The 12,277-nt window shown below is 37.7% G+C and overlaps 1 long non-coding RNA gene and 1 pseudogene across 1 annotated transcript in view; one reads left to right on the forward strand and one right to left on the reverse strand.

Moving 5' to 3' along the window:
• Positions 1-9,825, reverse strand: LOC101084216 (annotated as a pseudogene).
• The window catches only part of LOC123380101, a 692,161-nt gene continuing 689,320 nt past the window's right edge, over positions 9,437-12,277 (forward strand). The window contains exon 1 of the long non-coding RNA XR_006585418.1: positions 9,437-9,589. This is a non-coding gene — a long non-coding RNA (uncharacterized LOC123380101). The remainder of the gene's footprint in view (positions 9,590-12,277) is intronic.

Consider the following 12,277-nt stretch of genomic DNA (forward strand, 5'->3'; position numbering starts at 1 on the left):
CGCATGCTCTCTCTCTCTCTCTCTGTCTAAAAAAAAAGGATTTATCCGGTAACACTGTCACGTTTCTTTTTCCATGCAGTATTTCCCGAAATATCTAATTTCATATATTTTATGAAATTCACTTGGAATGCCTGTGATGGTTAAGTTTATGTGTCAATTTGGCTAGATCATGGTACTCAGATGTTTGGATAAACATTTATGGATTATGTAAAGGTATTTTTTGGATGAGATAAATGTTCAAATTAGACTTTGAGTGAAGATGACTTTCCATGATGTTGGTGGGCCTCATCCAATATGCTGAAGGTCTTGAGAAAAAGACTGACCTCTCTGAAGAAGAGGGAATTTTGCCAGCAGATGAATTTTGCCTTTGAACTCAAATTACAGCATTATTTCTTCCCTGGGTATCCAGCCTACGTGCCTGCCTTAGAGAGTTTGGACTTGCCAGTCTCAATAATTACATGAGCCAATTCCTTAAAATAAATCTCTCTCTCCATATATGCGCATATTCTACTGGCTCTGTTTCCTGGAGAACCCTAATATAATATACATATTCTTTGAACAGCAAAGAATTAAAGGAAATTTATTTTATTTTATTTTGCAACCGAAAATGCATTTGGCTCAGAAAAAAAAATAATTCTGATCAACAGAGTGCGATATCAAAGTGTTGTCTACACAGCATCTCAGAGGAATGTAGGTATCTTAACTCTTTCCTCCATTAAAAATTTCTTATAAGAAACATATTGGATTGACAGTTTTAATTATTATGCGATCTTCAGAGGTTGCTAATCTCTGGGATTCCAAAAAGTGAAGTCACATCTAGTCTTCCCAGTCAAGCAGTCCCCCATGCCCTATATCAAGAACTTCATATAGAAAAAATACATAATGGTTTTCTGATAACTGCAGGCATTTGTTTAATAACATAAATCATTATTCTAGACAAATTTTTGACATGCATTAATTTTTAGCATCCTCTATATTACTGATTCTGAAAAGATAATTATATAAAAGAAAGTTTTGTTTGTTCTCTAAATATTAAAAAGTCTTTTTTAAAGGCAAATTTGCAAGTCAATCCTAGACTATTTAAAGAGTAAGAGGACAGAAATAGCAAAAACAATTTGAGAATATGGACTGAGGAATGTGGCTTAGCAGATAGCAAGACTTTTAATGAAGCGGCAGTAATAATTGATATAGGAATAAACCAACAGACCAATACAACAGAATAGAGAGACAGAAATATTGTCATGTATATATAGATGTTTGGTAAATGAATGACTTGACATTATAAAGTGGTGGGATAGACCCACAAACCTCAAATCATAAAGGAAAATATTTTTGCCTGATAAATTTAGTATGTAAGCCTGACATGGCAGAAGATTTCATAAGTGAGGTGAACAGAAAAGCCATAGACCGTGAGAAATTATTTTCAAAGCATATAACTAAGTAAGAATTAATACTTTGAATATGCAAAAGAATTTGTTAAATGCTATTTATTTTTGATGGGGGGGGAAGTGCAGAGAGAGAAGGGGACAGAGGATCTGAAGTGGGCTCCATGCTGACAGCAGAGAAAGCCCGACGCAGGGCTGGAACTCAGCAACAGTGAGATCACAACCTGAGCTGAAGTCAGAAACTCAACCAACTGAGCCACCCTGGGCCCCATGCAGAAAATTTCTATAAATCAGTAAGAAAAAAGAAAGCGTAGTTGGAAAACGGACAGGAGATATGAACAAGTGATGAACAGAATTACAACCTGAGTGGCCAATAAGCATATGAAAAAATGCTGAAGTTCACTGATAATCAGGAAACTTAAGATTTAAAAATGAGATTACTCAAAGTGAGCATTTCATACTCATTGGAAGCCTAAAAATATTAAGTATTATTGAATATGAAGGGAAATAGAAACCCATACCCTACTGATGGCAACATAAATTGGTATATACTACAGTAACTTGAATACATCTAATATAGTCATAGATTTCTATACTCTTACATAGATGCCCGAGAGAATGCTTAGAAATATGTATAATGAGACACACAAAAATGCTCTTTGGAGTATAACTTCCAATAGCCAAAATGTATATACAACATATTAATAGAGGAATGGACAAAAAATTGTGGCATATTGAATATATGTAGCAGTTAACATGAACAAACTGTTGTATCATTTTGAATAAATCTAGAAAACATGGTACTAAATGAAAATGCAAGTTGCAGAAGGATTCATAGGCTAGACTAATATTGAAGTGAATCTTTTAAAGTATCCCACGTTATTATAGATTTGGGACAAATACACACATAGTAAGAGTGTAAAAATATAGACAGAAATGATAGACCCCATATTCAGAGCAGATGAATAAGGATGAATGAAGACTTTGGGAAGGTTACAAGGGAGTTTTAGATACACCTATACTGTCCTTTTACTTACAATGAATCTGGTGAGGATGGGCTAGAAGTGGAAGAGAAGGGAGCCAGCATTTGTTGGAAGCTTCACTGTAGTAGAGGAGTGGTTGCTCCATTGTTTGGTTGGCAGTGTCTTCGCATTTCTGAGCCAGGGCAGACAGTGGGGAGGGGCAAAGCATCTTTCTACCTTCTTTTCAGCCATCAGGTTTTCTGCAACCCAGTGCCAACACATTCATGGATCACCAATTATATTTCTCAATCCAATTCTAAGGGCTTTACAAATAGTGGCCATTTCTCCAGATTTGGGCAATTGAGTGCCAGTGCTAGTTTTCATTGCTGTGAGTTCTCATCACTTATTGGGGCTCTTTTTAAGCATCTGTATTAGTCAGAGTAGGCTAGACTGTAGTGTAATAATAAATAAACATTGCAAATCACAGTGGCTTAAACCGGTCCAGGTTTCTTTCTAGTTCCTGCAGTATCTAATGCAGATGTTTGTAGTCAGGAGGCTCTCTAGGGTGGTTCTCCAACCAGTATACTACTGGATTCAGGCTTCTTACCTTGTGCAGCTCTGTCACCATAGCCATAGGGATGGAGGAGAAAGATAGTGACAGATTGTGAAGGATGTTCAGCAGCCAGTTCTGAATGTGGTATACTTCACTTTTGGCCAATGCCACCAGCCAGAACTCAGTCACATAGTCCCACCTGGCCACAAGGGGTCCAGGGAATGTAGCCATTCTCTCAACCTGAGAGGAAAATAAATGAGTTTGGTGTATTTATAGCATTGTCCAGCTACCACATTTTATTGAGAATGTAAGACTCTGAGACAGAATTTAAAACTATTGTGTTTCATTTTTTAACTTTTGCTTTTAATTATTGACTTAGTTATCATTAATCATGTGATAAACCCTGCAAACTCACCACCCTAAATATGAGCAAGGACCTTGATAAAATCCTACAACTAACTAAATGGTCTTCCCTTCTTCTATTCCCTGACTCTCCACACAAAATTGCCATCATTCAGAAACTGTACTGATCATTCCATTGTTTTTCTTTCTGTAAAGATATCAGGATTATCCTGAGATAATTTGAGATTCACATACCCTTTCAGTAGTATCAGAGAGAGATCCTGTGTACCCTTTATCCAAATTCCCCAAGTGGCAACATCTTAAAAAACTATAGTACAACATTATAACCAGAATGTTAACATTGATATAGTCAAGATATAAAATATTTCCATCACGAGGGGCACCTGCCTGGCTCAGTCTGCTAATTGTCCATCTGACCCTTGACTTCAGCTCAGGTCAAGATCTCACAGTGGTGAGATGGAGCCCTGTGTCCTGCTCTGTGCTGACAGTCTGGAGCCTGCATGGGATTCTCTCTTACTCGTGCATGCTCTCTCTCTCTTCCTCCCTCTCTCTCTCTCTCTCAAAATAAATAAACACTAAAAAAATATTTCCATCACAAAAAGGATCAGTTATGTTGTAGTCACACCAGCTTCCCTCTGGCCCTTAATCCCTTCTTAGCCCTAGTAACTTCTAGATTGTTCTCCACTTTTACAGTTTTGTCATTTCAAGCATATTTTAAAAATGGATCTGCTTCATTTGGGGATTTTTTGTTTGTTTGTTTGTTTGTTTTTGTTTTTTTCCCTCAGCATAATTCTCTGGAAATTCATCTGGACTGTTGCATGTACCAATAGTTCATTCCTTTTAATTGTTCAGTAGCATTCCATGGTAGGGATGTACTACAGTTGTTTAACCATTTGCCCAACACGTAATAACTGGATCGTTTTCAGTTTTAATTTATGCAAATAAAATTGCTCTGAATATTTGTGAAGGTTGTTTTTTTTTTTTTTTGTTTTAACGTTTATTTTATTTTTGGGACAGAGAGAGAGACAGAGCATGAACGGGGGAGGGGCAGAGAGAGAGGGAGACACAGAATCGGAAACAGGCCCCAGGCTCCGAGCCATCAGCCCAGAGCCCGACGCGGGGCTCGAACTCACGGACCGCGAGATTGTGACCTGGCTGAAGTCGGACGCTTAACCGACTGTGCCACCCAGGCGCCCCGAACAGTTTTTTTTTTAACATAAATCTTCATTTCTCTGAGATAGATGCCCAGGAGTGCCCTTGGTGAATTTTTATTGTTCCCTTGCCTTTCCATATAAACTCTAGAATAACCTTGTCTACATCTTTAAAACATCTTGCAGGGATTTTGGTAGAAATTATCTTAAACCTGTGTATCAATTTGGGGGGAACTGACAGCTTTCCTATGCTGAATCTATTAATCCACGAATGTGCTGTGGCTCTTCTTTTATTAAAATCTTTATTAATGTTCTATAGTTTGTAGTACAAGTCCTGTACATGTGGTGTTAGATTCACACATATTTTTGTGCAATTTTTAATGATATATTGTTAATTTTGGTGTCCACATGTATTTATTGCTAGTGTATAGAAATAGAGTTGATATTTCTGTTTCTCTTGTATCCTACAACCTTACTGAATTCACTTATTAGTATTAGGAGGTTTTTTTTAATTCCTTGGGATCTTCTTTCTAATTTTAGTAAATGTGCTGCGGAAGGAAGCACCTTCGGATTTTCTATGTAGACAATCCGTCCTCTGCATAGGGACCCTTTTATACCCTCCTTTCTGATCTGAATGTTTTTATTTCATTTTCTTGCATTATTGCACTGGCTACACCTTCTAGTAGAACATAGAACAAAAATGGTCAAAGTGGATACCCTTATCTTATTCCTAATCTTCAGGGGAAAGCATCAGTCTTTCACCATAAATATAATATCAACTGATAGAAGGTTTTTTTGTTTTTTGTTTTAAATTTTTTCACCTGTTGGGATGAACACTGGGTGTTGTATGGAAACCAATTTGACAATAAAGTTCATATTAAAAACAAAAAACCAATTATAGATTTTTAAAAGATGTTCTTTATTAGGTTATTTATTCTTGTTTTTTTTTCCTGAGAGTTTTTTTTAAGTAAATGAGTATTGAATTTTGTCAAATATCTTTTCTGCATCTATTGATATAATCCTGGGATTTTTCTTCTGGGAATTTGTACGCTCCATTTGGTCATAGCTTAAAATTCTTTTTATATACTGTTTAATTCTAGTTGCTGATATTTTATTTTTATTTTAAGGATTTTATTAAAATATTTTGTTTTAAGGATTTTGCATCTATGTTCATTAGGGATCTTGGCCTATAGATTTCTATTTTAGTACTGTCTGTAGTTTTGGTATCAGGCTAATACTGGCCTCATAAATGAATTGGAAAATATCCTTTTCCTTTCTATTGTATGCATTCTTGTTAGAAGAGATTTTGCAGAATTGGTATCTAAAGTTCTGCTGATATTTTTGGTTGAATTTTTTCCTATTGTTTAGATTCGTTAGTTTCTACTTATTTTATTCTACTTTTTATTTGTCCATCCATTCTGCTATTGATCCAATCCAGGGAGGTTTTTATTTAATTAAAAAAATTTTTTTTTGAGTTTTAAAATTTCCATTGGCTCTTCTTCCTACCTTCTTTGCTTATACTATGTTTTTCTACTGAGACTTTTTATTTTTTCATTTGTTTCAAATGTGCTTATAATTTTGCACATGCATTTTATATCACAGCTGCTTTAAAATCTTTATTAGATAATACTAACATTACTATCATCTCTGTCTTTTCAAATAACTATCTTTAAAAAAATGTTTATTTTTGAGAGAGAGAGAGAGAGACAGAGCATGAGCAGGGGAGTGGCAGAGAAGGAAGGAGACACAGAAGCTGAAGCAGGCTCCAGGCTCTGAGGTATCAGCACAGAGCCTGATGTGGGGCTCAAACTCGTGAACTGCAAGATCATGACCTGAGCTAAAGTTGCACATTGAACTGACTGAGCCACACAGGTGCCCCTCAAATAACTATCTTTTTAATTCAGCTTTAGATCGTCATGATTTTTGGTCTGATAAGTGATTTTTCAAACAAAACCTGGACATTTTGGGTATTATGTGATTCTGGATTTTATTTAAACCTTTTATTCTGTTTGGCTTCCTCTGATACCTCTGTGGCAGAGTAAGGGAGGGCCCTGCCTCATTACTACCAGGTAGGTGTAGAAGTCCAGGTTCTCTACCTGGCCTTTGTTGACACCCAAGGGTGGGAGTTTTAGTTACTGCTGGGCAGGATTGGGAGTTCTGGCTCCTTACTAGGCCATCAGTGATACTCCCCTGGCAGAGAGGGGCATGGATACCTCAGCTGCTCCTCACGTGATCTCCCTGTAGCCTCATTACTGCTGATTGGTGATGAAGGTCCTGAATCTCCCCAAGGCTTCCTCTCACACCACCACAGTGGAAAGAAAGAGCACTCTGTTACTGCCAGGTTGAAGGGGAAATCTAGGTTCCCCACCTTGTCTCCACTGAACCCAGGGAGGACTTCATTACCGTGTGGTGGAGATGAAAGTCCTGGCTTCCCACACTACTGTCTTTCACATTAGTGGTTTGGAGTTCTTTGTTATAGCCTCATGTGGTGGTGGGATTGTGGTGGTGGTGGGGTAGAAGTCGAGCCTGTTCACTTAGTTTTTGCTGGCATGGGCTGGGCTATAGTTTTTCTGGGGTGTTTGCTAGAATAGAGCAGTTTTTGCCTACAGGTTCTCTGTCTTGCTAGGCTGTCCCTTTCCTGGCTCTTTGACTAGGGAGAGGAGGCGTTTGTTTGGGGCTTTTTTTCTCTGTGTCCATGGGTGTTTCTATGTTGCTGACTTCTTCAGCTTTAAGTCTGGTGTACATAAAGCAAAGAGAAAACACAGAAAGCTCACCAGCATATCCTTCAGTGGGTCCCAACATCCCTAGATGGCTCTCCACTTTTCAGGTCTTCTGATACTTGTTTTTTTTAATTTATAAATTTGAGGTATATAACATTATGTTAGTTTCGGGTATACAACATGACGATTCTACATATATTGTGAAATGACAGCAATAAGTCTAGTGAACATCTGTCAGCATACATAGTAGCAAAACATTTTTTTTTCTTGTAAGGACTTTTAAGATCCACTGTCTTGGCAACTTTAAAATATGCAATACAGGGGCGCCTGAGTGGCTCAGTCGGTTAAGCGTCGGACTTCAGCTCAGGTCACGATCTCGCGGTCCGCGACTTCGAGCCCCGCATCAGGCTCTGGGCTGATAGCTCAGCCTGGAACCTGCTTCCGATTCTGTGTCTCCCTCTCTCTCTGCCCCTCCCCCGTTCATGCTGTGTCTCTCTCTGTCTCAAAAATAAATAAACGTTAAAAAAAATAAAAAAAATAAAATATGCAATACAGTATTATTGACTATAGTTACCATGATGTACACCATGCTATATAAGCTGACCTCAGCAACCTGCACTTGAACTGCCATGGTGAGATTTTTTTTTTTTAAGTTTCAGTCTATGAAGAACTACTTGTTGATATATATACTTATCTATTTATTTATTTAATTTTTAATTCCAGTGTACTTATACTACTTTCTTATGCCATACACAAAAATAAACTTAAAATGGATTAAGGACCTAAATGTAAGGCTTGAAACCATAAAAGTTTTAGTGGAGAGCATAGGCAGTAATCCCTCAGACATTGGACGTAGCAACATCTTTCTAGATATGTCTCCTGAGTCCAGGGAAACAAAAGCAAAATTAAACTATTGGGATTACATGTAAATAAAAAGCTGCACAGCACAGGAAACAACCAACAAAACTAAAGGAACCACTGAATGGGAGAGGATATTTGCAAATTACATAGCTGATACACAGTTACTATCCAAAATATATAAAGAACTTTTACAACTCGACATCCAAAACACAAATAATTCAGTGAAAAGATGGGCAGAAGACATGTACAAACATTTCTCCAAAGAAGACATACAGGTGACCAACAGACACATGAAAAGATGCTCAATATCACTCATCATCAAGGAAATGCAAATGAAAGCCACAATGAGATAGCACCTCACACCTGTTAGAATGTGACAATTTTTGAGATGGAAGACCAGCCCCTCTGGGACTCCAACGTCCTCCTGGCGAGGGAAGAAGAGGCGTTCCTGCACCAGGCTGTGAAGCAGCTGTGGCACGAGTTCCCCAGGCCTCAACTCAAGGAAGAAGGAACCATGAAAGGCGGTGCTATTGGTGCGCTTGAAAAGCAGTTTCCACACGGAGGCAGCTCCACTGTGGCGCTCCAGCGTGATGCGGTTTGACGGGAAAATCGATCCCAGGTGGGTCCTGTTACCGGAGCGAGGCGCAGAGCAGTAACTTTGCACCGGAAGAGCTTCCAGCGGATCCAGCCACGTGGTGCGCACTCAGTCCGCGGGGGAACGTGTGGAGTACGGCTCCCCGGGGAAGAAGCCGCAGCCCCGCTGTTTTTTGGCCTCAGCACATGCCGCTGGCTACTGGGCCGGAGGAATGCCGGTACAGTCCAGGACCTGGACGGCGGTGTCCGCAGTGGCCTCTGCCATCTCTGTCTGCTGCCTCCATGGGACCCGTCGGGCAGCTGCGTGAGAAGCCCCAGCCCCATCCATCCTGCGGAAGTGAAGATAAGCCTCCCTGCCCCGTGACCCACCAATTGTGGACAGGCTTGCAAACCATTCTGATGAGTTCTGGCTGATTGTGTTTCCAGTGACAGAGAAGGGAGACGGCCCCGTAAGCCACGTTGCTTCATGTCTACACCTCTTGGCAGCCTCCACCAAGTTGTTAATCGCATTCATCCACCACTGCCCACCAAAAATGTTTCAGAGGTGCCTCCGGGGCAGCTGTTGTAATAGACCCTGACATCTGTTGATCATATCTCCATTCCGAAGAGGTCAGTTGCCAGGAATACCATGACACAGCACATTATTTACAGAGTTACAGATTTTGGGAAACGTCTATAACCTAGAGGTGAGGGATAGGCCTGCGGACTGCTTTCCTGATGAACAGGAGCTGCTATGTTTTCAGTTGTCATGTCAATTTTTAAGCTCTTCTCAGGCAGGAGGAGGTCATGTCCCTCCAGCTGACAAGCCTGAGGAATCCCCTGAATCTGAGCTTCATTCTTAACTTCTACCGCTGTCTCCCCATTCGGGTACAATCCTGGCTTCTATGTGTTTAGCGACTGGATGAGCTGAATGCAGAAAACTGAAGCCGTCAAAACTATACTGTGTGAAATATCTCTTGGTCTCCGGAAAAAGATATTTCTTCTTTTGCTGATGGCTAATGTAAGTAGATACGATTGAGTGGTGAAGAGAAAATTCTATAACAACCTCTAAGTACCAGCAGGTGGAGGCCACTGGGTGTTGTTTTGTTGGCTGGGGTCACCAATACTCCAGGCATATCCTAGGTGGGTGAAATAGATGAAGGGGGTCAAAGGTACAAACTAACAGTTATAAAATAAGTAAGTCACGGGGATGTCATGTACAGCATGATGTTTGCCTTATATTATTAAAAGCAGAGGTTTTAGTTCTACCTAGTGGGAAGAATAGGGAAAGATACATCTATGCTCCCAGAAGTGGAAGTTACTTTCCTTTTTATACAGATAGATTAATTGTATTTTTACTTATTTTTATGTAGCCTTTATTTTAGTTATTTTTAACTTTCCAGAAAGAACATCATGCTCAACTTACTCTTTAGGGACTTTATTTTTCCACTTTAATAGCTTGTTGTTAGGAGTTATCTTATGCCAAGCAAGTCCCTGTGTAGTTAATTAGTTCTACTATATATATACATATGTATATACATATATATATACATATATATATACATATGTATATATATATGGCATGCTTCATTCATGCAGTTTTCCTGTGAATAAATATTTGTGATGTTTTCAGGTTTTTGCTATTGTGAACAGTGCTTGTATGAACAGTGTTTTACATGTATCCTGTCCTACATGTGTTAGAGTTTCTATTGAGATATACCTAGGAACAGAATGAATTGCTAGGCTACGGACTATGTAAATCTTCAACTATATAATATAATGCCAAATTCTTTAACAAAGTGGTTGCACTAATTTGCGTTACAGATTCTTACTAAATTGAAGTCTAAAATTTCTCCCAAACAGTAAGCTGATGGGGTGATTGTGGGACTCCCCTCAAATTTCCCTTCTCTCTGGCATCATTTGCTGTCAATTATTGCATAATGACCAATATCTAAAAACTACTGTTCCATATGTATTTGCTTTTTTTTGTTGTTGTTTCTGGCAGATGAGTCAATCTGATTTTTCCATCGTTTGGAATTAGAAGTCTTTTAAAATCATTTTAACTCTTATTTTTCCTATAATAATTGCCTCTATTTATAAAATCATTTGTATCTTTTCTCTATTTATCTTGATTAATTTTGCCAAAGTTTATTTACTTTGTTTTTCCAAATAGCCATATTTTGGCGTTTTAGCTTTGTTAGTCTTCTCTATTCTTTGTTTTCATTTATCTCTTGTATTTTCTTTACCTTTATCCTGTTGTTCCTTTTCTGATCTCTTAATATGGACAATTAATTTATTGATTTTTGAGGCTTTCAATTTTTTCCCTCAATAGTCATGTTTAAGGCTATAAATTTCTCTCAGATCACTGCTTTTTTTGCATCACATAAATTTTGATATAGAATTAAAAAAATTTAAATCAGTTCTAGATATTTTATTTTATTTTTTTAAGTTTGTTTTGAGAGAGAGAGAGCATGTGCAAATGAGCAGGGGAGGGGCAGAGAGAGAGAGAGAGAGAGAGAGAGAGAGAGAATCCCAAGCAGGCTCTGCACTGTCAGCACAGAGCCTGATGAGGGGCTTGAACTCATAAACTGTGAGTGAGCTCATGACCTGAGCCAAAACCAAGAGTTGAACACTTAACGGACTGAATCAACCAGGGGCCCCTCAGTTCTAGACATTTTAAAATTTACATTATGATGTCATTTTAATCCACAAGTCATTTATCAAGGCTTTGAAAAATAAATTTTGAGTAAGTGGGAATTAAAAATTTGTATTTGTATATTAATGTCTAATTTAATTGCATACTTATTTTTATAAAATTATTGAGACTTTCTCTATGTCCTAATTCATGATAATTTTTATGACTAGTCATCTGTACTTGAGAATAGTATTTTTATTCTAAGTGTCAAATGTTCTTTAGGTTAAGTATTTTAGTTGTGTAATTCAGATCTTGTATATCTTTGTCATTTTTTTTCTCTTTGACTTCTCAATAATTGAGAGTAGTGTGCTGAAATCCCTCTCTAAAATAGTGGATTTATTACTCTGTTCCTTCAGTTCCAATAAAATTTACTACATATACTTTCAGGCAATTTTATTAGTAACTACATATTTAAAACTATTTTATCTTCTGGGATAATTGCATTAAATAGTGAATTGAATTCTCCGTCCTTAATAATACGTTTTACTTTGACATTTATATGTTGTTAGTAATGGCTGTAGCAACTTTCTTTTTGTTAAATTTGCTTCATATTTAATTTTCTATCCTTTTACTTTTAACTATTATGTGTTCTTACGCTTTAGGAATATCTTTTATAAACAGCATATTTTAGATTTTATAAAATCCAACTGTGACTTTATCTTTTAAAATTTAGTTAATATTTATTTATTCTAATTATTAATATATTTGGGGTTCAAAATATGTCATTATTTCTGTTTTTTTTCTCTATTCCTATTTCTTTTCACCCACTTCATCTTCTCTCCTTTAAATTAATAGCTACACCTACTCAAAATGCTCATCTGGGAATTGTTACTGATCCATAATGAGGTAAGGACCTCATGTACCATTCCTTTCATTGAGAAAATCTTTATGTAAACATCATGTTACCTGAACTAAGTGGTATATTTAGTGATGTGATTGATACTTGGGTGCAAGAAACTTCTCTTGTCAAGAACTGACAAGAGACCAGCTAGGTTGGTGAACTAGTTTGAGTTC

Source organism: Felis catus, chromosome C2 (assembly GCF_018350175.1).
Source record: "Felis catus isolate Fca126 chromosome C2, F.catus_Fca126_mat1.0, whole genome shotgun sequence".
Lineage (NCBI taxonomy): Eukaryota > Metazoa > Chordata > Mammalia > Carnivora > Felidae > Felis > Felis catus.